The sequence below is a fragment of the Pseudophryne corroboree genome, chromosome 8, assembly GCF_028390025.1.
Source record: "Pseudophryne corroboree isolate aPseCor3 chromosome 8, aPseCor3.hap2, whole genome shotgun sequence".
NCBI classification, from domain to species: domain Eukaryota; kingdom Metazoa; phylum Chordata; class Amphibia; order Anura; family Myobatrachidae; genus Pseudophryne; species Pseudophryne corroboree.
Genome location: NC_086451.1, coordinates 166,740,352 through 166,765,582, shown reverse-complemented (window position 1 = coordinate 166,765,582; position 25,231 = coordinate 166,740,352). Strand labels below are relative to the sequence as shown.

The following is a 25,231-nucleotide window of genomic DNA, read 5'->3' as shown; positions in this document are numbered from 1 at the left end:
GTCCAGGTGTCAACGCGTGTATGTATAGATGCAGGTGTGGGTACGTCTGTGTATGTCCAGGTGTCAGAATGTGTATGTATAGATGCAGGTGTGGGAACGTCAGTGTAGGTTCAGGTGTCAGCGCGTGTATGTATAGATGCAGGTGCTTGTATGTCCAGATGTCAGTGCATGTATGTATAGATGCAAGTGTGGGTACGTCGGTGTATGTCCATTTGTCAGCGCGTGTATATATAGATGCAGGTGCTTGTATGTTGGTGTATGTCCAGGTGTCAGCATGTGTATGTATAGATGCAGGTGTGGGAATGTTGGTGTATGTCCAGGTGTCAGGGCGTGTATGTATGGATATTAGGTGTGGGTACATCAGTGTATGCCCAGGTGTTAGCGCATGTATGTATAGATGCATGGTATCTCCTATGCAAAATAAGTATGACTTGGGATAGAGCTGGGGAGGGCCGCTGCTCAGGCACATCTCTGTCAAGTAAAGGAGATTCAACTGAGGCAGCACAAGGGAACTCTCATCTGGGGACAACAACTGCAGGGAGAACACATATTTTCAGATGAACATGGGAGGGCAGAAGGCTGCCTAATACTGAAGCACCCCCAAACAACAAACCAAATGCAACAACTAGTGCAAGCATTCCTGGGGGAAGGCCTGCAGCAGATGGATTTGCATATGGTGATGTCATCCAAGCAGTGGGTCAAAGTTGGCTTCAACCCTCGTCTGCATATGAAAAGAGAAAAGGGGCGTGCAGGGCATGGCGGCCTTTTGCGGCGCTTGGATGACCCCTAGTTCGCATTAAACACCTCCACCCTCCTTCGGTGTGGGGCTATGCCCCAGCCCCTGAAGCATTCAAGCTGATTTCTTGCAGCAGCTGGGCACTGTAACAGCTCCAGAGCTGCTCTGTAAGGCAAGTAAAAGGGTGTGGGCCCTGCAGCACTACCTGTAGTTTGCATTGTGCGTTGGAAGGCACAAAGTAAGCAGACGGGAGAAGTCAGGATAGTGCGCAAGGGCATAGAAGGGAGCAACTCAAGAAAAGAGAAGTGGAAACAGACAGCAAACTAGGCTGGAGAGAGACCTGAGACAAAGAGATCTGAATTATACGAGAGCCGACCAGGGGAAACACAAATTATGCAGTCAAGTGTCCAACATTTGGGGAAACCGCAGGAGCAGCACACCCAGAGTGCAATGGGTGAGCCTTGCCCTGGGAGAAGCACCTTCATGATCATAGTATCTCACCTGGCAGGTAAGTAGGAGTTGGGGTAGAGCTGGGGAGGGTCGCTGCTCGGGCACCCCCCTGTCAAGTGAAGGAGATCCAACTGAGGCAGCACATGGAAACTCTCGAAAGAAGAACAAGGCTAGAGGAAGATCTGAGACAAATAAATCTGACTTTTACCAGAGCTGACCAGAGGAAAGCACAAACACAGTCCCCCACTACCACAAATAATGCAGTCGAGTTTCCCACATTTGGGGAAATCACAGGGGTCAGCATACCCAGAATGCAATGAATGAACCTCACCCTGGGAGAACAATCTTCATGACCATGGTATCTCCTATGCAAAATAAGTATGATTTGGGATAGGGCTGGGGAGGGCCGCTGCTCAGGCACATCTCTGTCAAGAATTTATAAAGTCTATACATATATATAACCAAATGTCAATATATATATATAGAACCCAGCGCTCCTATCAAAACGTATCTATTTCACCAATTTGTTGCTTATTTAATCTTTATACATCTATTAATTTTCACCATATATTATAAAATGCTGCTCCCATAGGTAGTACTGTTCTACCAATAATAAACCAAATTTTAAAGATAATCACACTTGTTATCAAGGGAGCGCAAAAAATAAAATGTACAAGCTCTTTATTTTAAAAAAATATATATAGACAGAAGAAACCCACATTCAATAAAATACAATGGAGTCAACATATATAGGCACCACTATCCATATCTAAATGTAATCAGGATCTATTTCATATTGCCCTTGATGACAACGGAATGTTTATTAAAGTGTCCAAAAAATCCTCCTGGATACAGCTGTTGTAATTTAATCGTTACTTTCCAATTGTAATTGATACATTAAATTCCTTCTTGTGGATGAACAGCAACAGTTGTAACCAACGCCTCTTATTTACTGCAGTTAAAGTTCATATGTAACTCACGTGAGTAATGAAAGAAAACAGGGGGAGAGCGCTGTGATGGTTGGTGAAACACAGCGGTATGCTACGACCCCCGTTAACCGTGGCTGGATCTTATTGGCACTCGCGGTCGGGATATTTCTCCCTGCCGTGGGGTAGAGACCTCCTTTTGCTCGGTCTCAAATTGCTTTTTCCCCTTCACCGCTGTCTTTACATCAGACGTCCGCCGTGATGTAGCTCGTTCATGAACGGGCTTATATCTCAGCAATCAGAGTGTCCGGTAATCACTTTCTCCGCTGTTATCCAAGAGCGGTTTCGTCAGAGGATACATCAGCAGCCTAGCAGGCTCTTTTTAAAATGCACCGGACCAATAGCATTACTAATTAGTTGATTGGATACATACATGTACTAATTGGATGCATACATGTAATGACCCACATATGGAACAACTTTCTAATTGCAATTGCACATATAAAGGCATTTCATAATATAAAAATAAGCAACATGGTGATTAAAAATAATAATAAAATAAGCAACAAGGTGGTTTAAAAAATAACAGAAAATATATAATCTATATACAGATTAACCTATAATCTTTCAATCAATACCTCATATCTATAATCACATATACATAATTCAGAGACTCAGCACTAAGGATCCCCATTTACTTATATAAAACCTTTTAGGGTAACATAAATCCATGCCACTACTAAAGCAGTTCTTGTGGCGCAGGGGAAACATCACCTGCACTCTATGCAGCTAGTCCCATGTTCGAATCCAACCCGCTCAGCTTAACATCCATATTATTTATTTACTTTTAATGGGATCATTCTATCAATTCATTTTTACCTTTAATTTTTGTTAATATTATTTCTATATTTCATTATTTTAACCCCTGGAATAATTACATTGCTGTTTAAACAACAAAAAGAAATGAAGAAAAAATAAATATTAAACAGACAATTTAAGGATTCGAAGATTTAAATATTTAAAGATTTTAAAATTTAAAACAGGGAGGGGGGGGGAGGGGGGCCTTTTGGGAGAAGGAGGGGAAAAAAAATAGAAAAAAAAATATATATATATAGAACCAAGAGAAAGTGTAAAAAGAGGATGGAGGAAGAAATCTGATGTTCATCATTACTAGTGGATTTTACTAAAGAACTTTAAAGGAACACACACAACAGGATTATACAGTTTCATCCTAAGAGGAAAGCTGTTTCCAAAATAGCTACTTCTAATAATTTTGTTTATTTATTAAACATACAATAAATGGATATTCAATAAATAATATATTAGGTAAATCAATAGATAAAATCTTCAGAGACTGCCAATGTTGTTCAGTTCGATGCTCTCATTCAGACCATCAGGTGTAAGGGTACCCAAAGAAAAAATCCAAAATGCCTCCCTTGTCAAGTAAAGGAGATTCAACTGAGGCAGCACAAGGGAACTCTCATCTGGGGACAACAACTGCAGGGAGAACACATATTTTCAGATGAACATGGGAGGGCAGAAGGCTGCCTAATACTGAAGCACCCCCAAACAACAAACCAAATGCAACAACTAGTACAAGCATTCCTGGGGGAAGGCCTGCAGCAGATGGATTTGCATATGGTGATGTCATCCAAGCAGTGGGTCAAAGTTGGCTTCAACCCTCGTCTGCATATGAAGAGAGAAAAGGGGCGTGCAGGGCATGGCGGCCTTTTGCGGCGCTTGGATGACCCCTAGTTCGCATTAAACACCTCCACCCTACTTCGGTGTGGGGCTCATGTTGGCTATGCCCCAGCCCCTGAAGCATTCAAGCTGATTACTTGCAGCAGCTGGGCACTGTAATAGCTCCAGAGCTGCTCTGTAAGGCAACTAAAAGGGTGTGGGCCCTGCAGCACTACCTGTAGTTCGCATTGTGCGTTGGAAGGCACAAAGTAAGCAGACGGGAGAAGTCAAGATAGTGCGCAAGGGCATAGAAGGTAGTGGCTCAAGAAAAGAGAAGTGTAAACAGACAGCAAACTAGGCTGGAGAGAGACATGAGACAAAGAGATCTGAATTATACGAGAGCCGACCAGGGGAAACACAAATTATGCAGTCAAGTTTCCCACATTTGGGGATATCGCAGGAGCAGCACACCCAGAGTGCAATTGGTGAGCCTTGCCCTGGGAGAAGCACCTTCATGATCATAGTATCTCACCTGGCAGGTAAGTAGGAGTTGGGCTAGAGCTGGGGAGGGTCGCTGCTCGGGCACCCCCCTGTCAAGTGAAGGAGATCCAACTGAGGCAGCACAAGGGAACTCTCGAAAGAAGAACAAGGCTAGAGGAAGATCTGAGACAAAGAAATCTGACTTTTACCAGAGCTGACCAGAGGAAAGCACAAACACAGTCCCCCACTACCACAAATAATGCTGTCAAGTTTACCACATTTGGGGAAATAACAGGGGTCAGCATACCCAGAATGCAATAAATGAACCTCACCCTGGGAGAACAATCTTCATGACCATGGTATCTCCTATGCAAAATAAGTATGATTTGGGATAGGGCTGGAGAGGGCCGCTGCTCAGGCACATCTCTGTCAAGTAAAGGAGATTCAACTGAGGCAGCACAAGGGAACTCTCATCTGGGGACAACAACTGCAGGAGGTACACATATTTTCAGATGAACATGGGAGGGCAGAAGGCTGCCTAATACTGAAGCACCCCCAAACAACAAACCAAATGCAACAACTAGTGCAAGCATTCCTGGGGGAAGGCCTGCAGCAGATGGATTTGCATATGGTGATGTCATCCAAGCAGTGGGTCAAAGTTGGCTTCAACCCTCGTCTGCATATGAAAAGATAAAATTGGCATGCAGGGCATGGCGGCCTTTTGCGGTGCTTGGATGACCCCTAGTTCGCATTAAACACCTCCACCCTCCTTCGGTGTGGGGCTCATGATGGCTATGCCCCAGCCCCTGAAGCATTCAAGCTGATTTCTTGCAGCAGCTGGGCACTGTAACAGCTCAATAGCTGCTCTGTAAGGCAAGTAAAAGGGTGTGGGCCCTGCAGCACTACCTGTAGTTTGCATTGTGCGTTGGAAGGCACAAAGTAAGCAGACGGGAGAAGTCAGGATAGTGCGCAAGGGCATAGAAGGGAGCAACTCAAGAAAAGAGAAGTGGAAACAGACAGCAAATTAGGCTGGAGAGAGACCTGAGACAAAGAGATCTGAATTATACGAGAGCCGACCAGGTGAAACACAAATTATGCAGTCAAGTGTCCAACATTTGGGGAAACCGCAGGAGTAGCACACCCAGAGTGCAATGGGTGAGCCTTGCCCTGGGAGAACAATCTTCATGACCATGGTATCTCCTATGCAAAATAAGTATGATTTGGGATAGGGCTGGGGAGGGCCGCTGCTCAGGCACATCTCTGTCAAGTAAAGGCGATTCAACTGAGGCAGCACAAGGGAACTCTCATCTTGGGACAACAACTGCAGGGAGAACACATATTTTCAGATGAACATGGGAGGGCAGAAGGCTGCCTAATACTGAAGCACCCCCAAACAACAAACCAAATGCAACAACTAGTGCAAGCATTCCTGGGGAAGGCCTGCAGCAGATGGATTTGCATATGGTGATGTCATCCAAGCAGTGGGTCAAAGTTGGCTTCAACCCTCGTCTGCATATGAAAAGAAAAAAGGGATGTGCAGGGAATGGCGGCCTTTTGCGGCGCTTGGATGACCCCTAATTCGCATTAAACATCTCCACCCTCCTTCGGTGTGGGGCTCATGTTGGCTATGCCCCAGCCCCTGAAGCATTCAAGCTGATTTCTTGCAGCAGCTGGGCACTGTAACAGCTCCAGAGCTGCTCTGTAAAGCATGTAAAAGGGTGTGGGCCCTGCAGCACTACCTGTAGTTTGCATTGTGCGTTGGAAGGCACAAAGTAAGCAGACAGGAGAGGTCAGAATAGTGCGCAAGGGCATAGAAGGGAGCGGCTCAAGAAAAGAGAAGTGGAAACAGACAGCAAACTAGGCTGGAGAGAGACCTGAGACAAAGAGATCTGAATTATACGAGAGCCGACCAGGGGAAACACAAATTATGCAGTCAAGTTTCCCACATTTGGGGAAATCACAGGGGCAGCACACCCAGAGTGCAATGGGTGAGCCTTGCCCTGGGAGAAGCACCTACATGATCATAGTATCTCACCTGGCAGGTAAGTAGGAGTTGGGCTAGAGCTGGGGAGGGTCGCAGCTCGGGCACCCCCCTGTCAAGTGAAGGAGATCCAACTGAGTCAGCACAAGGGAACTCTCGAAAGAAGAACAAGGCTAGAGGAAGATCTGAGACAAAGAAATCTGACTTTTACCAGAGCTGACCAGAGGAAAGCACAAACACAGTCCCCCACTACCACAAATAATGCAGCCAAGTTTCCCACATTTGGGGAAATCACAGGGGTCAGCATACCCAGAATGCAATGAATGAACCTCAACCTGGGAGAACAATCTTCATGACCATGGTATCTCCTATGCAAAATAAGTATGATTTGGGATAGAGCTGGGGAGGGCCGCTGCTCAGGCACATCTCTGTCAAGTAAAGGAGATTCAACTGAGGCAGCACAAGGGAACTCTCATCTGGGGACAACAACTGCAGGGAGAACACATATTTTCAGATGAACATGGGAGGGCAGAAGGCTGCCTAATACTGAAGCACCCCCAAACAACAAACCAAATGCAACAACTAGTGCAAGCATTCCTGGGGGAAGGCCTGCAGCAGATGGATTTGCATATGGTGATGTCATCCAAGCAGTGGGTCAAAGTTGGCTTCAACCCTCGTCTGCATATGAAAAGAAAAAAGGGATGTGCAGGGCATGGCGGCCTTTTGCGGCGCTTGGATGACCCCTAATTCACATTAAACACCTCCACCCTCCTTCGGTGTGGGGCTCATGTTGGCTATGCCCCAGCCCCTGAAGCATTCAAGCTGATTTCTTGCAGCAGCTGGGCACTGTAACAGCTCCAGAGCTGCTCTGTAAAGCATGTAAAAGGGTGTGGGCCCTGTAGCACTACCTGTAGTTTGCATTGACGTTGGAAGGCACAAAGTAAGCAGACAGGAGAGGTCATAATAGTGCGCAAGGGCATAGAAGGGTGCGGCTCAAGAAAAGAGAAGTGGAAACAGACAGCAAACTAGGCTGGAGAGAGACCTGAGACAAAGAGATCTGAATTATACGAGAGCCGACCAGGGGAAACACAAATTATGCAGTCAAGTTTCCCACATTTGGGGAAATCGCAAGAGCAGCACACCCAGAGTGCAATGGGTGAGCCTTGCCCTGGGAGAAGCACCTTCATGATCATAGTATCTCACCTGGCAGGTAAGTAGGAGTTGGGCTAGAGCTGGGTAGGGTCACTGCTCGGGCACTTCCCTGTCAAGTGAAGGAGATCCAACTGAGTCAGCACAAGGGAACTCTCGAAAGAAGAACAAGGCTAGAGGAAGATCTGAGACAAATAAATCTGACTTTTACCAGAGCTGACCAGAGGAAAGCACAAACACAGTCCCCCACTACCACAAATAATGAAGTCGAGTTTCCCACATTTGGGGAAATCACAGGGGTCAGCATACCCAGAATGCAATGAATGAACCTCACCCTGGGATAACAGTCTTCATTACCATGATATCTCCTATGCAAAATAAGTATGATTTGGGATAGGGCTGGGGAGGGCCGCTGCTCAGGCACATCTCTGTCAAGTAAAGGAGATTCAACTGAGGCAGCACAAGGGAACTCTCATCTGGGGACAACAACTGCAGGGAGAACACATATTTTCAGATGAACATGGGAGGGCAGAAGGCTGCCTAATACTGAAGTACCCCCAAACAACAAACCAAATGCAACAACTAGTACAAGCATTCCTGGGGGAAGGTCTGCAGAAGACGGATTTGCATACAGTGATGTCATCCAAGCAGTGGGCCAAAGTTGGCTGGAACCCTCATCTGCATATGAAAAGAGAAAAGGGGTATGCAGTGAATGGCGGCCTTTTGCGGCGCTTGGATGACCCTTAGTTCGCATTAAACACCCCCACCCTCCTTCGGTGTGGGGCTCATGTTGGCAATGCCCCAGCCCCTGAAGCATTCAAGCTGATTTCTTGCAGCAGCTTGGCACTGTAACAGCTCCAGAGCTGCTCTGTAATGCAAGTAAAAGTTTGTGGGCCCTGCAGCACTACCTGTAGTTTGCATTGTGCATTGGAAGGCACAAAGTAAGCAGACAGGAGGAGAAGTCAGGATAGTGCACAAGGGTATAGAAGGGAGGGGCTCAAAAAAAAAGAAGTGGAAACAGACTGCAAACTAGGCTGGAGAGAGACCTGAGACAAAGAGATCTGAATTATATGAAAGCCGACCAGTGGAAACACAAATTATGCAGTCAAGTTTCCCACATTTGGGGAAATCACAGGGGCAGCACACCCAGAGTGCAATGGGTGAGCCTTGCCCTGGGAGAAGCACCTTCATGATCATAGTATCTCACCTGGCAGGTAAGTAGGAGTTGGGCTAGAGCTGGGGAGGGTCGCTGCTTGGGCACCCCCCTGTCAAGAAAAGGAGATCCAACTGAGGCAGCACAAGGGAACTCTCGAAAGAAGAACAAGGCTAGAGGAAGATCTGAGACAAATAAATCTGACTTTTACCAGAGCTGACCAGAGGAAAGCACAAACACAGTCCCCCACTACCACAAATAATGAAGTCGAGTTTCCCACATTTGGGGAAATCACAGGGGTCAGCATACCCAGAATGCAATGAATGAACCTCACCCTGGGATAACAGTCTTCATTACCATGATATCTCCTATGCAAAATAAGTATGATTTGGGATAGGGCTGGGGAGGGCCGCTGCTCAGGCACATCTCTGTCAAGTAAAGGAGATTCAACTGAGGCAGCACAAGGGAACTCTCATCTGGGGACAACAACTGCAGGGAGAACACATATTTTCAGATGAACATGGGAGGGCAGAAGGCTGCCTAATACTGAAGCACCCCCAAACAACAAACCAAATGCAACAACTAGTACAAGCATTCCTGGGGGAAGGTCTGCAGAAGACGGATTTGCATACAGTGATGTCATCCAAGCAGTGGGCCAAAGTTGGCTGGAACCCTCATCTGCATATGAAAAGAGAAAAGGGGTATGCAGTGAATGGCGGCCTTTTGCGGCGCTTGGATGACCCTTAGTTCGCATTAAACACCCCCACCCTCCTTCGGTGTGGGGCTCATGTTGGCAATGCCCCAGCCCCTGAAGCATTCAAGCTGATTTCTTGCAGCAGCTTGGCACTGTAACAGCTCCAGAGCTGCTCTGTAATGCAAGTAAAAGTTTGTGGGCCCTGCAGCACTACCTGTAGTTTGCATTGTGCATTGGAAGGCACAAAGTAAGCAGACAGGAGGAGAAGTCAGGATAGTGCACAAGGGTATAGAAGGGAGGGGCTCAAAAAAAAAAGAAGTGGAAACAGACTGCAAACTAGGCTGGAGAGAGACCTGAGACAAAGAGATCTGAATTATATGAAAGCCGACCAGTGGAAACACAAATTATGCAGTCAAGTTTCCCACATTTGGGGAAATCACAGGGGCAGCACACCCAGAGTGCAATGGGTGAGCCTTGCCCTGGGAGAAGCACCTTCATGATCATAGTATCTCACCTGGCAGGTAAGTAGGAGTTGGGCTAGAGCTGGGGAGGGTCGCTGCTTGGGCACCCCCCTGTCAAGTAAAGGAGATCCAACTGAGGCAGCACAAGGGAACTCTCGAAAGAAGAACAAGGCTAGAGGAAGATCTGAGACAAATAAATCTGACTTTTACCAGAGCTGACCAGAGGAAAGCACAAACACAGTCCCCCACTACCACAAATAATGCAGTCAAGTTTCCCACATTTGGGGAAATCACAGGGGTCAGCATACCCAGAATGCAATGAATGAACCTCACCCTGGGAGAACAATCTTCATGACCATGGTATCTCCTATGCAAAATAAGTATGATTTAGGATAGGGCTGGGGAGGGCCGCTGCTCAGGCACATCTCTGTCAAGTAAAGAAGATTCAACTGAGGCAGCACAAGGGAACTCTCATCTGGGGACAACAACTGCAGGGAGAACACATATTTTCAGATGAACATGGGAGGGCAGAAGGCTGCCTAATACTGAAGCACCCCCAAACAACAAACCAAATGCAACAACTAGTGCAAGCATTCCTGGGGGAAGGCCTGCAGCAGATGGATTTGCATATGGTGATATCATCCAAGCAGTGGGTCAAAGTTGGCTTCAACCCTCGTCTGCATATGAAAAGAGAAAAGGGGCGTGCAGGGCATGGCGGCCTTTTGCGGTGCTTGGATGACCCCTAGTTCGCATTAAACACCTCCACCCTCCTTCGGTGTGGGGCTCATGTTGGCTATGCCCCAGCCCCTGAAGCATTCAAGCTGATTTCTTGCAGAAGCTGGGCACTGTAACAGCTCCAGAGCTGCTCTGTATGGCAAGTAAAAGGGTGTGGGCCCTGCAGCACTACCTGTAGTTCGCATTGTGCGTTGGAAGGCACAAAGTAAGCAGATGGGAGAAGTCAGGATAGTGCGCTAGGGCATAGAAGGGAGCGGCTCAAGAAAAGAGAAGTGGAAACAGACAGCAAACTAGGCTGGAGAGCTCTTCTGTCTATATTTTGCAAACCTGCTCTTGTCCTCTCCAGCTGCTCCATGTAGATTTGACGTCTGGAAAGGTGCATAACCCACTGACAAGCAGGCACACTCCTGCATGAGTTTTCTCTCTCACTAGCTGGATGATACACAATCATTTGCATGTGCTCCACCTCCGACACACCACCCACCCAACCACCCAGTGACCAGAGCCACCCACAAGCCAACTGGCTCCGTGATTTAATTTGCACAGTGTAGTCATCCAGGCAGCATGTCCTTCTCAATGGAAGGATCTCTGGTTCCATGGAATCTTCCACATTCGAATGCTGCGGAATAAAAAGGATTTAAATATTCAGCTTGCTAGCATTCAATGTACCTGCGGCTTGGCTTTAGCACATGGGTCTTCATCCTGTGGCCCTCCAGCTGCTGTGAAACTACACATCCCAGCATGCCCTGCCACAGTTTTGCTATTAAGGTATGTTAAAACTGAGGCAGGGCATGCTGGGATGTGTAGTTCCACAGCAGCTGGAGGGTCGCAGGTTGAAGACCCATGTTCTAGCATGCCTGTTCTATGATGCATGTACCGTGATGTCACAATCAGCTTGAAATGGGGTGTCTAGCAGGCATTTGCCGACAGCCACTTGAGGGAGATGCAGCATATCGGAGGTCTTCGATGCCTTTCCAGCAAATGCACACCACCTGCTGCTGGTCTGGACACAAAACAATGCCCACAATCGAAGTCCCAAAATGCCCAACTACAGGATTCATGTAAGTAGTGAATTTAGGAATGAATTTAGAAGTAGGAAATTAAGTTAGTTCACAAGTACATTCAAATTCAGATCTAAAGTCTAGGTAGGCCTCACGTCCTGGCAGCCCCCAGCACTTAAAAATGCCTTGATTAGAGGTAGAGAATTAAATGTAGATAAAAAGTAGACACAAAATAAGACTCCACAGAGCAGTTATCAGGTGTCTTTATCAATTGTTGCATTTAAAAAATCAAGCAATTAGGGAACACAATGTTGCAACAATGTAACCCTATTTGCAAAATAGTACTAAATAAGTTTGTCGATGTAAGACATTTGCAAAGGCGCATCCAAAACACGCTGGAAAATGCAACTGAATCTGTTTTTGGAGGCTAGAATAGGAAATGTGCATCGGTCCTACAAGTACTGAAAGCTCTTCTACCATCTCCCTTTTCTGAAAAGCCATTTAATATATGGTTTCCAGATAGGGGACATATCAGATATTGCCTTTCAAAAGCAGCAAATATCATACCACTTCTATTGCCATCAAAGATAAACATTGATTGTTTTCAGATATTGGATTGAAAAAGCAGTCTTTATTGACATAAAGAAGCGAAAAAACATACATAAACATTACACACATAAGTACTGTGTTGCAGCACAGCCAAAACACAATACAAATGCTGTCGGTATAGTACAGTTCAAGAACTACAGCACAGGCCAGCCTACACTATAAATCATGAACTGCACTATACATTTAAACTATACAATAATACAACAGTTAATAAGGCTATGTGTGTGGAGTGTAAGAGGGTGAGGGAATCACAAGACCAAAGCTTTATTGTAACACAGACACATATAAGGGGAGGGGCAATAAATAGAAAGGTATCCTTTACTATAGAATGTAGTCCAATCCGACCTCTGTGCTCTTCCACAACTGAAAAACGGATAGTGTTCCCAAGCCTTCCATCCTGGAATTAGTGATGGGTAGTTCATGAATGATTAGTTCAAAATGAACTAATCTTCAAAGTGAACTAGTTCGTTCAGTTCACAGCTTTGGCAAAGATTAGTTCATCAGGAAGGAGGAGTCAGACACAGACAGAATAGAGCCAGCATTAGGCTTCTCACTGTCTCATTCACTGGATTTTCACTTCCTGAATCTGATGCTGTGAAATGAAAGTTAAAAGTACAACACAGCCCAGCAATCAGATCTAATAAAAAATAGCATCTGCACTGCCTAGCCAAAGTGTATGGGGTAAATTTACTAAGGTGGGAGATTTTTTAGAATTGGTGATGTTGCCCATAGCAACCAATCCGATTATATTTATTATCTGCTAGAAGCAGCTAGATAAATGGTAAGTAGAATTTGATTGGTTGCCATGGGCAACATCACCAGTTCTAAAAATCTCCCACCTTAGTAAATTTACCCTTATGTGTGTCTGTGAGTGAGCATGTGTGGTCATGCTGCTCACCTTTCTGTGATACAATCACTGTCCTATTAGTCCAGATGTCCAAACACTTGCTGCTACTTCTGGTACTACTGGTTCCTGTGCATATTGCTGTGCTAAATATTCTGCTGGGTGTTGTGTAGGTGCTGCTGCAGCACTGTTTTTATTCAGCTCTCACTCAGCAGTACTCATGAGTCAGTACATCTCTGCTGCCACAGGGGTCACTGCTGTGCTCAGACATGGATTGGACTCACTCTGTGGAGCTGAGTGAACTGCATTGTCCTGACGACTCGTGAGTCATTCTCCTTGCAAGTAGTTCAGTAGTTCAGCAAGTAGTTCAGTAGTTCAGTGATTCATTACAGTTCACTGATCAGTTCACTGACTCAATGACTCATACAGCCATACGAGTCAGTGCAGTACTTCTCAGCTACCATGTGTGGTACTGCTGTGCTCAGGCATATGCATTGTATGGAGCTGATACTGAACTGCATATAGCCATGATTAATTCACCTAGCATATTAGGTGGTCACAAGGTACACTGTCACTACCAATCAACCAAAGACAAATTCTGAGTGCTGCATGCTATCCTGTAGGGCAGGCATGTCCAAACTGCGGCCCTCCAGCTGTTGTGAAACTACATATCCCAGCATGCCCTGACACAGTTTTGCTGTCAGATGTCAGAGAATGCTAAAGCTGTGTCAGGGCTTGCTGGGATATGTAGTTTCTCAACAGCTGGAGGGCCGCAGTTTGGACATGCCTGCTGTAGGGACTGATTACTCTACACAAGACATAGGGGGATATGTATGTCTGTCTGATGAACCTTCAGTCTTGAAATAATTAAAAATATGATGGTACATATACTTAGGTAGTTCTATAGAAGTGATGTTGCCCATAGCAACCAATCAGTGTGTGTGTGTGTGTGTGTGTGTGTGTGTGTGTGTGTGTGTGTGTGTGTGTGTGTGTGTGTGAGTGAATACTGAATTCTCATGAGTCAGTTTACCTCAGTTGCCACAGGGGTCACTGCTGTGCTCATGGAGTCAGTGGTGGACTCTATGAAGCTGATTGAACTGCATTGTCCTGACGACTCACGAGTCACTCTCCTTGCAAGTAGTTCAGTAGTTCAGCAAGTAGTTCAGTAGTTCAGTGATTCATTACAGTTCACTGATCAGTTCACTGACTCAATGACTCATACAGCCATACGAGTCAGTGCAGTACTTCTCAGCTACCATGTGTGGCACTGCTGTGCTCAGGCATATGCATTGTATGGAGCTGATGCTGAACTGCATATAGCCATGATTCATTCCTCCAGTATATTAGGTGACAAGCTACACTCCCAATCAGCTAAAGACACAGTGCTGAGTGCTGCATGCTATCCTGTAGGCGCAGGCATGTCCAAACTGCGGCCCTCCAGCTGTTGAGAAACTACACATCTCAGCATGCCCTGACACAGCTTTAGCATTCTCTGACGGAAAAACTGTGTCAGGGCATGCTGGGATATGTAGTTTCACAACAGCTGGAGGGCCGCAGTTTGGACATGCCTTCTGTAGGGTATGATTACTCCACACAAGACACAGGGGTATATGTACTATGAACCTTCAAGTGACATAAAGTTGAGCAGTTGCCCCTAGCAACCAATCAGCTTCTGTCACTTTATATACTGTTGAACATAAATGACAGAAGCTGATGGGTTGCTTTGCAACATCTCCACTTTATCTCTCTAAGGTCTGTTACATTGGGGCAAAGGGACTTTTTCTTTTAATTACTATATTTTAAAAGCAGAAAAAACTAAAAGTGATTTATGACATTACTCTGGATTTGGGTCTTTCACTTGCCTATTATGAAGTAAAAAGGAGTACCAACAATGGGATTAATATTGCAGAGATACATATGTCAGTATAAGGTTGCTATATAACTTATTGCTTTTCTTAAAAATAAAAAATCTGACATATTACACACATCTGATCATTTGAAAAAGATTATAACTCCTACAATGAGCTAGTATTAGAAATGCCTACTCTATGTGTAATAGTCTAGACTAGTTCTAAATCTAATCACTCCTTTCAGTCTCAGAGTCAGTGAGTGAAATGATGAACTAAATGAACTAGATGAACTAATCTTCTGAACTAATCTTTTCAGTGAACTAGATCATAATGAACTAATCACCGAACTGAACTAGATTTCCCATCACTACCTGGAATATCTTTGGTCTTTCGCCAATGAAGAAAACAATCCCTCCCTCCTGCAGACCCTTCAACCACGATACAAGATCACAGCCAAAAGGCCGAGAAGCAACTACACTTGAGCTTAACAAAAATGGCTAAAACTTAGTGGAGGAAAGTGCAGTGCACCAAAACATAAGCTGACACAATCATGGAGAATGTGCCAGCATATATGCTCTTCTATCTATATTTTGCAAACCTGCTCTTGTCTACTCCAGCTGCTCTATGTAGATTTGACGTCTGGCAAGGTGCATAACCCACTGACAAGCAGGCACACTCCTGCATGAGTTTTCTCTCTCACTAGCTGGATGATACACAATCATTTGCATGTGCTCCACCTCAGACACACCACCCACCCAACCACCCAGTCACCAGAGCCACCCACAAACCAACTGGCTCCGTGATTTAATTTGCACAGTGTAGTCATCCAGGCAGCATGTCCTTCTCAATGGAATAATCTCTGGTTCCATGGAATCTTCCGCATTGGAATGCTGCGGAACAAAAATGATTTAAACATTCAGCTTGCTAGCATTCAATATACCTGCGGCTTGGCTCTAGCACATGGGTCTTCATCCTGTGGCCCTCCAGCTGCTGTGAAACTACACATCCCAGCATGCCCTGCCACAGTTTTGCTATTAAGGTATGCTAAAACTGAGGCAGGGCATGCTGGTATATGTAGTTCCACAGCAGCTGGAGGGTCGCAGGTTGAAGACCCATATTCTAGCATGCCTGTTCTATGATGCATGTTCCGTGATGTCACAATCAGCTTGGAATGGGGTGTCTAGCATGCATTTGCTGACAGCCACTTGAGGGAGACACACATCAGGAGATGCAGCATATCGGAGGTCTTCGATGCCTTTCCAGCAAATGCACACCACCAGCTGCTGGTCTGGACACAAAACAATGCCCACAATTGAAGGCTCAAAATGCCCAACTACAGGATTAATGTAAGTAGTGAATTTAGGAATGAATTTAGAAGTAGGAAATTAAGTTAGTTCACAAGTACATTCAAATTCAGATCTAAAGTCTAGGTAGGCCTCACGTCCTGGCAGCCCCCAGCATTTAAAAATGCCTTGATTAGAGGTAGGGAATTAAATGTAGATAAGAAGTAGACACAAAATAAGACTCCACAGAGCAATTATCAGGTGTCTTTATCAATTGTTGCATTTAAAAAAATCAAGCAATTAGGGAACACAATGTTGCGACAATGTAACCCTATTTGCAAAATAGTACTAAATAAGTTTGTCGATGTAAGACATTTGCAAAGGCGCAAACAAAACACGCTGGAAAATGCAACTGAATCTGTTTTTGGAGGTTAGAATAGATGCAGGATCAAGTAGCTCAATGGGTAGGGTATTTGATTAGAATTCAACAGGTTATAGGTTTGAATCCTGGGTATGATAGTTTGAGGTGTTATTTAATAAAGTATGTTTATATATTAGTCACACATGGCTTACTTGTACAAATGGCATGTCACCAGTTAGTGCTGACTGCTGATATGCCATTTGCACAAACACGCCATGTGTGACTGTATATGCATTTAAGGAGGGCACCCCGGCAATACCACAAACCATTGAGTGTCAAGTATACTAGATATATCTTCATATCTCATGTGCTTTCTCTGAGACCAATCTTGTTATGTCCCTTCCCCACAAGGCATGCGCCTTTTGTCCATATTGCAAAAATGGGGAGGGGGGGGCGCATATAATTATCTGTCACAGGGCACCAAAAAGTCTAGTTATGGCTCTGGTATGCATTATGTAATCTGGCAGACCATATCTCCAACACTGGCTGGTTGGAATAGAAATCCGGTTATCTATGTGAGCAAATGACCATCAACGATTTACTCTCAAACACTAGAAAATGGACAAAAATGGTCCCCTAAACAAATTGGTTAAATTTTGGGTTTAACCAATTTGTGTAATGACCATTTTTGACCACTTTTCTAGTGTTTGGGAGCAAATGGTTAATTGACATTTGCTCCGATACATTACCAGATTTTCATTCCATCCATCCAGACTGGATAGATAGCCTGACAGATAATTGTGTAGTGTACGCCCAGGATAACTGTCAGTTGTGCTTTCTTTTATGACGGCACATAAATGGGTGGGCAGATCCAGAGCAAGCACTGACCACTCATGCATAGTTGTCAACTGATGTGAAGTTCCAGGGGGCAATCTCAGTTATAAAGAAAAGTATCTGGAAATTGTCCCTAGTTTAAAAAAAAAATAAAAAAAATTGATCAACTCCATTTATTTAGTATGATATCCCAGGTGATAGGATGCCGGCAGTCAGAACAACATACTTTATTAAATAACACATCTCAAACTACCATACCCAGGATTCAAACCTATAACCTGTTGAATTCTAATCAAACACCCTACCTATTGAGCTATTTGATCCTGCATAAAAATTGTGAACATTATATGAAGCTATTGGTACTTTGAAAAAAAAAGTATCAGCATTGCAACGCAGCAGATCCATGCAGTTTGCAGCCACACACTACATGTATCTGCTCAGCCACAATGCTGATTATTTCTTCACAAAGTACAAGGTGAGCTCCAAACAGAATTCTCTAGCTTAGAATTATGCCAAACCTAGAAGTCGGGCCCCCCACCCTGGGATCCCCCAGAGGGAGGCCTGCACCGTCATGCGGCAGGCTTGTCCGTTTTGGAAGCAGGCTGATGGGCAGCCCAGGCTTGCTTCAGTCTGGGCTTGGCAGGTCTGGAAGCATGAGCTTGCTTTGGGTATGCCTGACCTTGGGTACGCTTTACCTTGAGGATGAAAGGGCCAAGGGAAAGTACTTTTAGCCTTCTGCGTGGTAGGAGTCATACTAGGTAGGCAAGCTGTTTTAGCAGTAGCCAGATCAGCTACAATCTTATTGAGGTCTTCTCCAAAGAGAGTGTCTCCCTTGAAAGGAAGCACCTCCAGGGTTTTCTTGGAATCCATATCCACCGACCAGGATCTCAACCAGCTGTATAAAGTATTACCTTGGAACTGGCTCTCCACTCCCCATTATCTGGTTATCATGGCTTCCTCCGCCAGTGTCCAGACTCGCTTGCTGAAGCTCGGCCACTTCTTCCTAGCAGCAGGCTCCTGGATCACTGGGCAGCAGAGGTGCTTGGGAGCCGGAAGGGGGCGGAGCAATCAGGCAGGCAGTTGCAGTGCTGCCCAGCTATCTGTGGTGTGAGAAGAAGCAGGGGCACCCCACCGCTGGCAGTGCTGCAGCTAGCGGTGGTGGCAGCGGCGAGGCTGCTGGGCTGGGTCTTGAAAAAGGTGGAAAGAAGGGTGTTACGGCATGGAATGTACAAACTGCGAGACCCTGCTGGTAGCGCCTTTGTCTATTTAATAGGAAGGGCACGTAACAGCCGGAGGGCAATGGAGGAAGCCCCTTTAGGGCTGGAGCCCGGCGGCAACTGACTCCGTTGTCTCTGGCAGTTCCGCCCCTGGACTAGAGGAATGGTCAAGAACATGGCAACATTTAATGCCAAAAAATGCAAAATCATACACGTCTCAAAAATACAAAGGCTAACTATAATATTAAGGGCATTATAATGGCAAGAGGAAAGCTATCTAAGTATTACTATTTCAGGTGAGCAATGTAACAAAGCAATAGGAAAGGCAAGTCAGATGCTTGTTTGCATAGGTAAAGAACCAGTAGCAGAAAAAAGTAATACAGGTTGAGTATCCCATATCCAAATATTCCGAAATACGGAATATTCCGAAATACGGACTTTTTTGAGTGAGACTGAGATAGTGAAACCTTTGTTTTTTGATGGCTCAGTGTACACAAACTTTGTTTAATACTCAAAGTTATTAAAAATATTGTATTAAATGAACTTCAGACTGTGTGTATAAGGTGTATATGACACATAAATGAATTCTGTGAATGTACACACACTTTGTTTAATGCACAAAGTTATAAAAAATATTGGCTAAAATGACCTTCAGGCTGTGTGTATATGGTATATATGAAACATAAATGCATTCTGTGCTTAGATTTAGGTCCCATCACCATAATATCTCGTTATGGTATGCAATTATTCCAAAATACAGAAAAATCCGATATCCAAAATTCCTCTGGTCCCAAGCATTTTGGATAAGGGATACTCAACCTGTAATGCCACTGTATAGGTCCTTGGTACAGCCACATTTAGAATCCTGTGTTCAGTTCCAGAAGCCATATCTCAAGCGCCTTGAGTCCTGTTGGAGAAAGAGCACTATATAAATAAATAGTATCAAAATTTGTTTCACGGCACCCCTAGGCCAAAGTTTTTTTTATTGAGAAATTCAGAAAAAAATATAAAATTAAGTAAATTGTGTTTATAGCATGTCATCCTCAGGTTCAGTTATGTTGTGAGGGAATGGTTTTGGCAATTTAATAAAGTATAAATAATTTTAATTGGTCCTGGACCACCAAACTATGCTACCAGTGCAAGAACCCCAGTTTGGAAACTACTGCCATAAAATAAACCTTTTTTGTTTTTTTTAAACTACATGTAATACACCTTAGATCTCAGTTCCTAAAAGGTTTTAAACCCTTGCATACAGTAAACTACACATATTTAAAAATCCTACACCGGGCACAAGTGCTCACGGGCCAATTTCATGGCAGTCTCGGATAGGAGGGCATTGTGGATTCACCAAGGGAATGCTGATGCTGACTCCAAGAAGCCTCTTCAAGATCGCAGGAGCAGAGTCCTCTGCTTCTGCCAAATCCACTGCATGACGCTGGGGCTCTCTTGCAGGAGCCCACACCAGTGGGGGGCACCAGGGGCGGAACTTCTGGCAGGGCAGGCAGTGCATTGCACTGGGGCCCCGCCGCACTCAAGGGCCCACAGCCGCCGGCATTACAATGAGTCACAATGACTCATTGTATCATGCCGCAGCCGCACACCAGCGCTCCCGTCGGGTCTGCGTCCTGCGACTCCCGCCGCCCGCCCGTCGTAACGAACAGATCAGGCCAGGGCACTACGGGCAGCAGCCGCAGCACCAGACACGCTGCCGCCTCTGTAACACACGAAGAGGGAGGAGGGTCGCTTGGAGATGAGAGGAGCAGCGGCACGGGGGGAGGAGTAGGAGGAGGGAGGTGAAGGAAGGAGACGCAGCAGCGCTTTGTTACTGGTGGAGGCGCTGCTGCTGCTGCCCCTCTGCTTCACTATAGGCTGTCTTCCGAGAACAGCCTATAGTGAAGCAGAGGGGCAGCAGCAGCAGCGCCTCCACCAATAACACAGCGCTGCTGCGGCTCCCTCCTCCACCTCCCTCCTCCTCCTTCTCTACTGCCCGGGAATCGTCAAGCTGCACGAGGAGCTTGAGCCAGCGGAGAGGGTAAGTATAATTCTTCTTTCTTTCTTTCTTTCTTTCTTTCTTTCTTTCTTTCTTTCTTTCTTTCTTTCTTTCGTCTCTTTCTTTCTTTGTTGGGACTGCCTGCCGCTATGTGTAAAAAGGGGGAATCTGCCTGCCGCTATGTGTAAAAAGGGGGAATCTGCCTGCCGCTATGTGTAAAAAGGGGGAATCTGCCTGCCGCTATGTGTAAAAAGGGGGAATCTGCCTGCCGCTATGTGTAAAAAGGGGGAATCTGCCTGCAGCTATGTGTTAAAAGGGGGGAATCTGCCTGCAGCTATGTGTTAAAAGGGGGAATCTGCCTGCAGCTATGTGTAAAAAGGGGGACTGCCTGCCGCAATGTGTAAAAAGGGTGAATCTGCCTGCCGCTATGTGTAAAAAGGGGGAATCTGCCTACAGCTATGTGTAAAAAGGGGGACTGCCTGCCGCAATGTGTAAAAAGGGGGAATCTGCCTGCCGCAATGTGTAAAAAGGGGGAAGCTGCTTGCCGCAATGTGTAAAAAGGGGGAATCTGCTTGCCGCAATGTGTAACAAGGGGGAATCTGCCTGCCGTAATGTGTAACAAGGGGGATGCTGTCTGCCGTAATGTGTAACAAGGGCACGCTGTCTGCCATAATGTGTAACAAGGGCAAGCTGTCTGCTGTAATGTGTAACAAGGGCAAGCTGTCTGCTGTAATGTGTAAAAAGTGTACGATGTCTGCCATTATGTGTAACAAGGGCAGGCTGACTGCTGTTATGTGAAAAAAGTGTACGCTGTCTGCCGCTATGTTTAACAAGGGCAGGCTGTCTGCCGTTATGTGTAAAAAGTGTACGCTGTCTGCCGCTATGTTTAACAAGGGCAGGCTGTCTGCCGTTATGTGAAAAAAATGTACGCTGTCTGCCGCTATGTGTAACAAGGGCACGCTGTCTGCCGTTGTGTAAAATAGGGGGATGCTGTCTGCCGTAATGTGTAAAAAGGGGACGCTGTCTGCTGTAATGTGTAAAAAGAGGACGCTGTCTGCTGTAATGTGTAAAAAGAGGAATCTGTCCGCCGTAAGGTGTAAAAGGGTCTCTACCTGGTGTAGTGGTGCTACTGTGCGGCGTAATTTGAATAATGTAGACTACTGTGCACCGTGTTATGAATTGGTATTATTTTGTGGCCACACCGCTTAACCACGAAGCCACGCCACTATGTTTTTTTGCGCGCGCCTACGGCGCGCACTGCCCCTGTTTTGCATGCAGGGGTGGGGCTCCAATGCCGTTTCTTGCACACACAGCTAAAATGTCTAGTTACGGCACTGTTGCTAGGTATCCACTTCCCTGAGCAGGCCCCCCTCACCAGATCCTCTCCAGGGGTGAGGGGGTGGACTTGGATGGGATGGGATGGGGGGGGGGCCCCAAGCCATTTTGTCGCACATGGGCCCACTGCTCGCTAGTTCCGCCACTGGGGGGCACGTCTAAAACTCTTCAGTCAGTTCTGGATTCATTCGGACCTGGACTCGTGGGTTTTACAAATAGTGTCCCAAGGGTACAAACTGGGGTTTCAAGAAGTTCCCCCTCACCGATTGTTCAAATCAGCCTTAGTCAGCAGGGAGAAGGTTTTTATTCAAGCCTCTTCGTGGTCCCGAAGCCGGACGGCTCAGTCAGACCAATCTTAAATCTGAAATCCCTTAATTTCTACCTAAAGAAATTCAATTTCAAGATGGAATCTCTCAGGGTAGTGATCTCCAGTCCGGGGGATAAAGGAGATTTCATGGTTTTGGTAGACATAAAGGATGCCTACTTACATGTTCCCATTTAGCCACTGCATCAAGCTACCTGAGGTTTGCAATTCAGGATTGTCATTACCAATTTCAGACGTTGCCGTTTGGTCTGTCCACGGCTCCGAGGATTTTCACCAGGGTGATGGCGGAAATGATGGTTCTCCTTCGCAAGCAAGGAGTCACAATTATCCCGTACTTGGATGATCTCCTGATAAAGGCGAGATCCAGGTACCAGTTGGTGCAAAACATCTACTCTCCCTGACAGTTCTTTAACAACATGGTTGGCTCCTAAACTTGCCAAAATCGCAGTTGGTCCTAATGACGCGGTTGTTGTTTTTGGGAGTGATACTGGACACAGAAGAGGTTTTCTTCTAGTGGAATGGCTCTGGAGATCCAGAGTCTGGTCAAACAAATTCTGAAACCAGCAAGAGTGTTAATCCATCAATGCATTCAGTTGCTGGGGAAGATGGTTGCGGCCTACGAGGCCATTCAGTTTGGCAGGCTCCATGCCAGAGTGTTCCAGTGGGACCTGTTGGACAAGTGGTCCGGATCCCACCTACACATGCACCGGAGGATAATCCTGTCTTCCAAGACCAGAATCTCACTCCATTGGTGGCTGCACAGTTCTCACCACCTAGAGGGGTGATGGTTTGGGATCCAGGACGGGATCCTAGGGACCACGGATGCAACCCTCCGAGGCTGGAGAGCAGTCACACAGGGGGAAAACATCCAAGGAAGATGGTCAAGTCAGGAAAGTTGTCTCCACATAAATGTTCTGGAGTTAAGGGCCATTTAATAACTGCAGACACAGTACGCACTGGGACGGGTGCCCAGCATCCTCTACGGACTAAGAGAAAAGGATTTACCAGTAGGTATTAAAATCCTATTTTCTCTAAAGTCCTAGAGGATGCTGGGGACTCCGTAAGGACCATGGGGATAGACGGGCTCCGCAGGAGACATGGGCACTTTAAGAAAGACTTTAGTTCTGGGTGTGCACTGGCTCCTCCCTCTATGCCCCTCCTCCAGACCTCAGTTTGATACTGTGCCCAGTGGAGACTGGGTGCTTTTCAGGAGCTCTCCTGAGCTTTCTGACAGAAAGTATTTTGTTAGGTTTTTAATTTTCAGGGAGCACTGCTGGCAACAGACTCCCTCATCGAGGGACTGAGGGGAGAGAAGCAGCCCTACTCTCTGAGTTGCAAGGTCCTGCTTCTTAGGCTACTGGACACCATTAGCTCCAGAGGGATTGGTACGCAGGATCTCACCCTCGCCGTCCGTCCCAGAGCCGCGCCTCCGTCCCCCTCGCAGAGCCGGAAGATAGAAGCCGGGTGAGTATGAGAAGAAAAGAAGACTTCAGAGGCGGCAGAAGACTTCATGATCTTCACTGAGGTTACGCACAGCACTGCAGCTGTGTGCCTTTGCTCCCATACACCTCACATACTCCGGTCACTGTAAGGGTGCAGGGCGCAGGGGGGGCGCCCCGGGCAGCAATATAAACCTCTTTCGCAAAAATATAACATATATACAGCTGGGCACTGTATATATGTATGAGCCCCCACCAATTTTACAGTTTAAGCGGGACAGAAGCCCGCCTCCAAGGGGGCGGGGCTTCTCCCTCAGCACTCACCAGCGCCATTTTTTCTCCACAGCACCGCTGAGAGGAAGCTCCCCGGACTCTACCCTGCTTATACCACGTTAGACAAGAGGGTTGAAAAGAGGGGGGGGGGGGCACATAATTCGCAAATTACATGCAGCAGCACTACTGGGCAAACATTAAGTTACTGTTTTATTCCTGGGTTATATAGCGCTGGGGTGTGTGCTGGCATACTCCCTCTCTGTCTCTCCAAAGGGCCTTGTGGGGAAACTGTCTTCAGAAAAAGCATTCCCTGTGTGTGTGGTGTGTCGGTACACGTGTGTCGACATGTCTGAGGAAGAAGGCTATATTAGAGAGGAGCGGGAGCAAATGAATGTGGTGTCTCCGCCGACAGCTGATTGGATGGATATGTGGAATGTTTTAAATGCTAGTGTAAACTCATTGCACAAAAGATTAGACAAGGCAGAAGCTTTGGGACAGTCAGGGTCTCATCCCATGCCTGATCCTATGTTGCAGGGACTGTCAGGGTCTCATAAGCGCCCACTATCCCAGTTTGTTGACACAGATACCGACACGGATTCTGACTCCAGTGTCGATTACGATGATGCAAAGTTACAGCCAAAATTGGCAAAATCCATTCGATTTATGATTATGGCAATAAAAGATGTTTTGCACATCACAGAGTAACCCCCTGTCGCTGACAAGAGGGTACATATGTACAAGGGAAAGAAGCCTGAGGTAACCTTTCCCCCCTCACACGAGCTGAACGAGTTATGTAAAAAAGCTTGGAAATCTCCAGATAAAAGACTGCAGATTTCCAAAAGGATTCTTATGGCGTATCCTTTCCCATCAACGGATAGGTTACGATGGGAATCCTCCCCTAGGGTGGACAAAGCATTAACACGCTTATCCAAGAAGGTAGCCCTCCCGTCCCAGGATACGGCTACCCTCAAAGAGTGTGCTGACCGCAAACAGGAGATTACCCTGAAGTCCATTTATACACATTCAGGTACCTTACTCAGACCGGCAATTGCGTCGACCTGGGTGTGTAGTGCTGTAGCGGCATGGACAAATGCCTTATCTGAGGGGATGGATAGCCTAGACAAGGATACTATTTTATTGACCCTGGGGCATATAAGAGATGCTGTCCTATATATGTGTGTATGCAAACTACCGGTGGTGCTGCAGGGCCCACACCCCTTTACTTGTCTTGTAGAGCAGCTCTGAAGCTGTTACAGTGCCCAGCTGCTGCAAGAAATCAGCTTGAATGCTTCAGGGGCTTGGGCATGGCCAACATGAGCCCCACACCGAAGGAGGGTGGGGGTGTTTAATGCAAACTTGGGGTTATCCAAGCGCCGCAAAAGACCGCCATGCCCGCATGCCCCTTTTCTCTTTTCATATACAGAT

At 46.2% G+C, this 25,231-nt stretch overlaps 13 non-coding genes across 13 annotated transcripts; all 13 read right to left on the bottom strand.

Moving 5' to 3' along the window:
- Positions 1–1,089: 1,089 nt before the first annotated feature.
- LOC134952877 (U1 spliceosomal RNA) lies at positions 1,090–1,252 on the bottom strand. Its single transcript, XR_010185259.1, has one exon. It is a non-coding gene; the product is annotated as a U1 spliceosomal RNA (small nuclear RNA).
- Positions 1,253–1,404: 152 nt separating this feature from the next.
- On the bottom strand, positions 1,405–1,568 carry LOC134950325 (U1 spliceosomal RNA). Its single transcript, XR_010183263.1, has one exon. It is a non-coding gene; the product is annotated as a U1 spliceosomal RNA (small nuclear RNA).
- Positions 1,569–4,176: 2,608 nt separating this feature from the next.
- On the bottom strand, positions 4,177–4,339 carry LOC134952950 (U1 spliceosomal RNA). The gene has a single exon (XR_010185314.1). It is a non-coding gene; the product is annotated as a U1 spliceosomal RNA (small nuclear RNA).
- Positions 4,340–4,491: 152 nt separating this feature from the next.
- Positions 4,492–4,655, bottom strand: LOC134951735 (U1 spliceosomal RNA). The gene has a single exon (XR_010184420.1). It is a non-coding gene; the product is annotated as a U1 spliceosomal RNA (small nuclear RNA).
- A 671-nt stretch (positions 4,656–5,326) lies between these two features.
- Positions 5,327–5,489, bottom strand: LOC134953082 (U1 spliceosomal RNA). The gene has a single exon (XR_010185417.1). It is a non-coding gene; the product is annotated as a U1 spliceosomal RNA (small nuclear RNA).
- Positions 5,490–6,159: 670 nt separating this feature from the next.
- LOC134952527 (U1 spliceosomal RNA) lies at positions 6,160–6,322 on the bottom strand. Its single transcript, XR_010185031.1, has one exon. It is a non-coding gene; the product is annotated as a U1 spliceosomal RNA (small nuclear RNA).
- A 152-nt stretch (positions 6,323–6,474) lies between these two features.
- LOC134951427 (U1 spliceosomal RNA) lies at positions 6,475–6,638 on the bottom strand. The gene has a single exon (XR_010184170.1). It is a non-coding gene; the product is annotated as a U1 spliceosomal RNA (small nuclear RNA).
- A 670-nt stretch (positions 6,639–7,308) lies between these two features.
- Positions 7,309–7,471, bottom strand: LOC134952276 (U1 spliceosomal RNA). Its single transcript, XR_010184836.1, has one exon. It is a non-coding gene; the product is annotated as a U1 spliceosomal RNA (small nuclear RNA).
- Positions 7,472–7,623: 152 nt separating this feature from the next.
- LOC134951872 (U1 spliceosomal RNA) lies at positions 7,624–7,787 on the bottom strand. Its single transcript, XR_010184531.1, has one exon. It is a non-coding gene; the product is annotated as a U1 spliceosomal RNA (small nuclear RNA).
- Positions 7,788–8,461: 674 nt separating this feature from the next.
- On the bottom strand, positions 8,462–8,624 carry LOC134952209 (U1 spliceosomal RNA). The gene has a single exon (XR_010184782.1). It is a non-coding gene; the product is annotated as a U1 spliceosomal RNA (small nuclear RNA).
- A 152-nt stretch (positions 8,625–8,776) lies between these two features.
- LOC134951871 (U1 spliceosomal RNA) lies at positions 8,777–8,940 on the bottom strand. Its single transcript, XR_010184530.1, has one exon. It is a non-coding gene; the product is annotated as a U1 spliceosomal RNA (small nuclear RNA).
- A 675-nt stretch (positions 8,941–9,615) lies between these two features.
- On the bottom strand, positions 9,616–9,778 carry LOC134952208 (U1 spliceosomal RNA). Its single transcript, XR_010184781.1, has one exon. It is a non-coding gene; the product is annotated as a U1 spliceosomal RNA (small nuclear RNA).
- A 152-nt stretch (positions 9,779–9,930) lies between these two features.
- LOC134950507 (U1 spliceosomal RNA) lies at positions 9,931–10,094 on the bottom strand. Its single transcript, XR_010183414.1, has one exon. It is a non-coding gene; the product is annotated as a U1 spliceosomal RNA (small nuclear RNA).
- Positions 10,095–25,231: the final 15,137 nt, after the last annotated feature.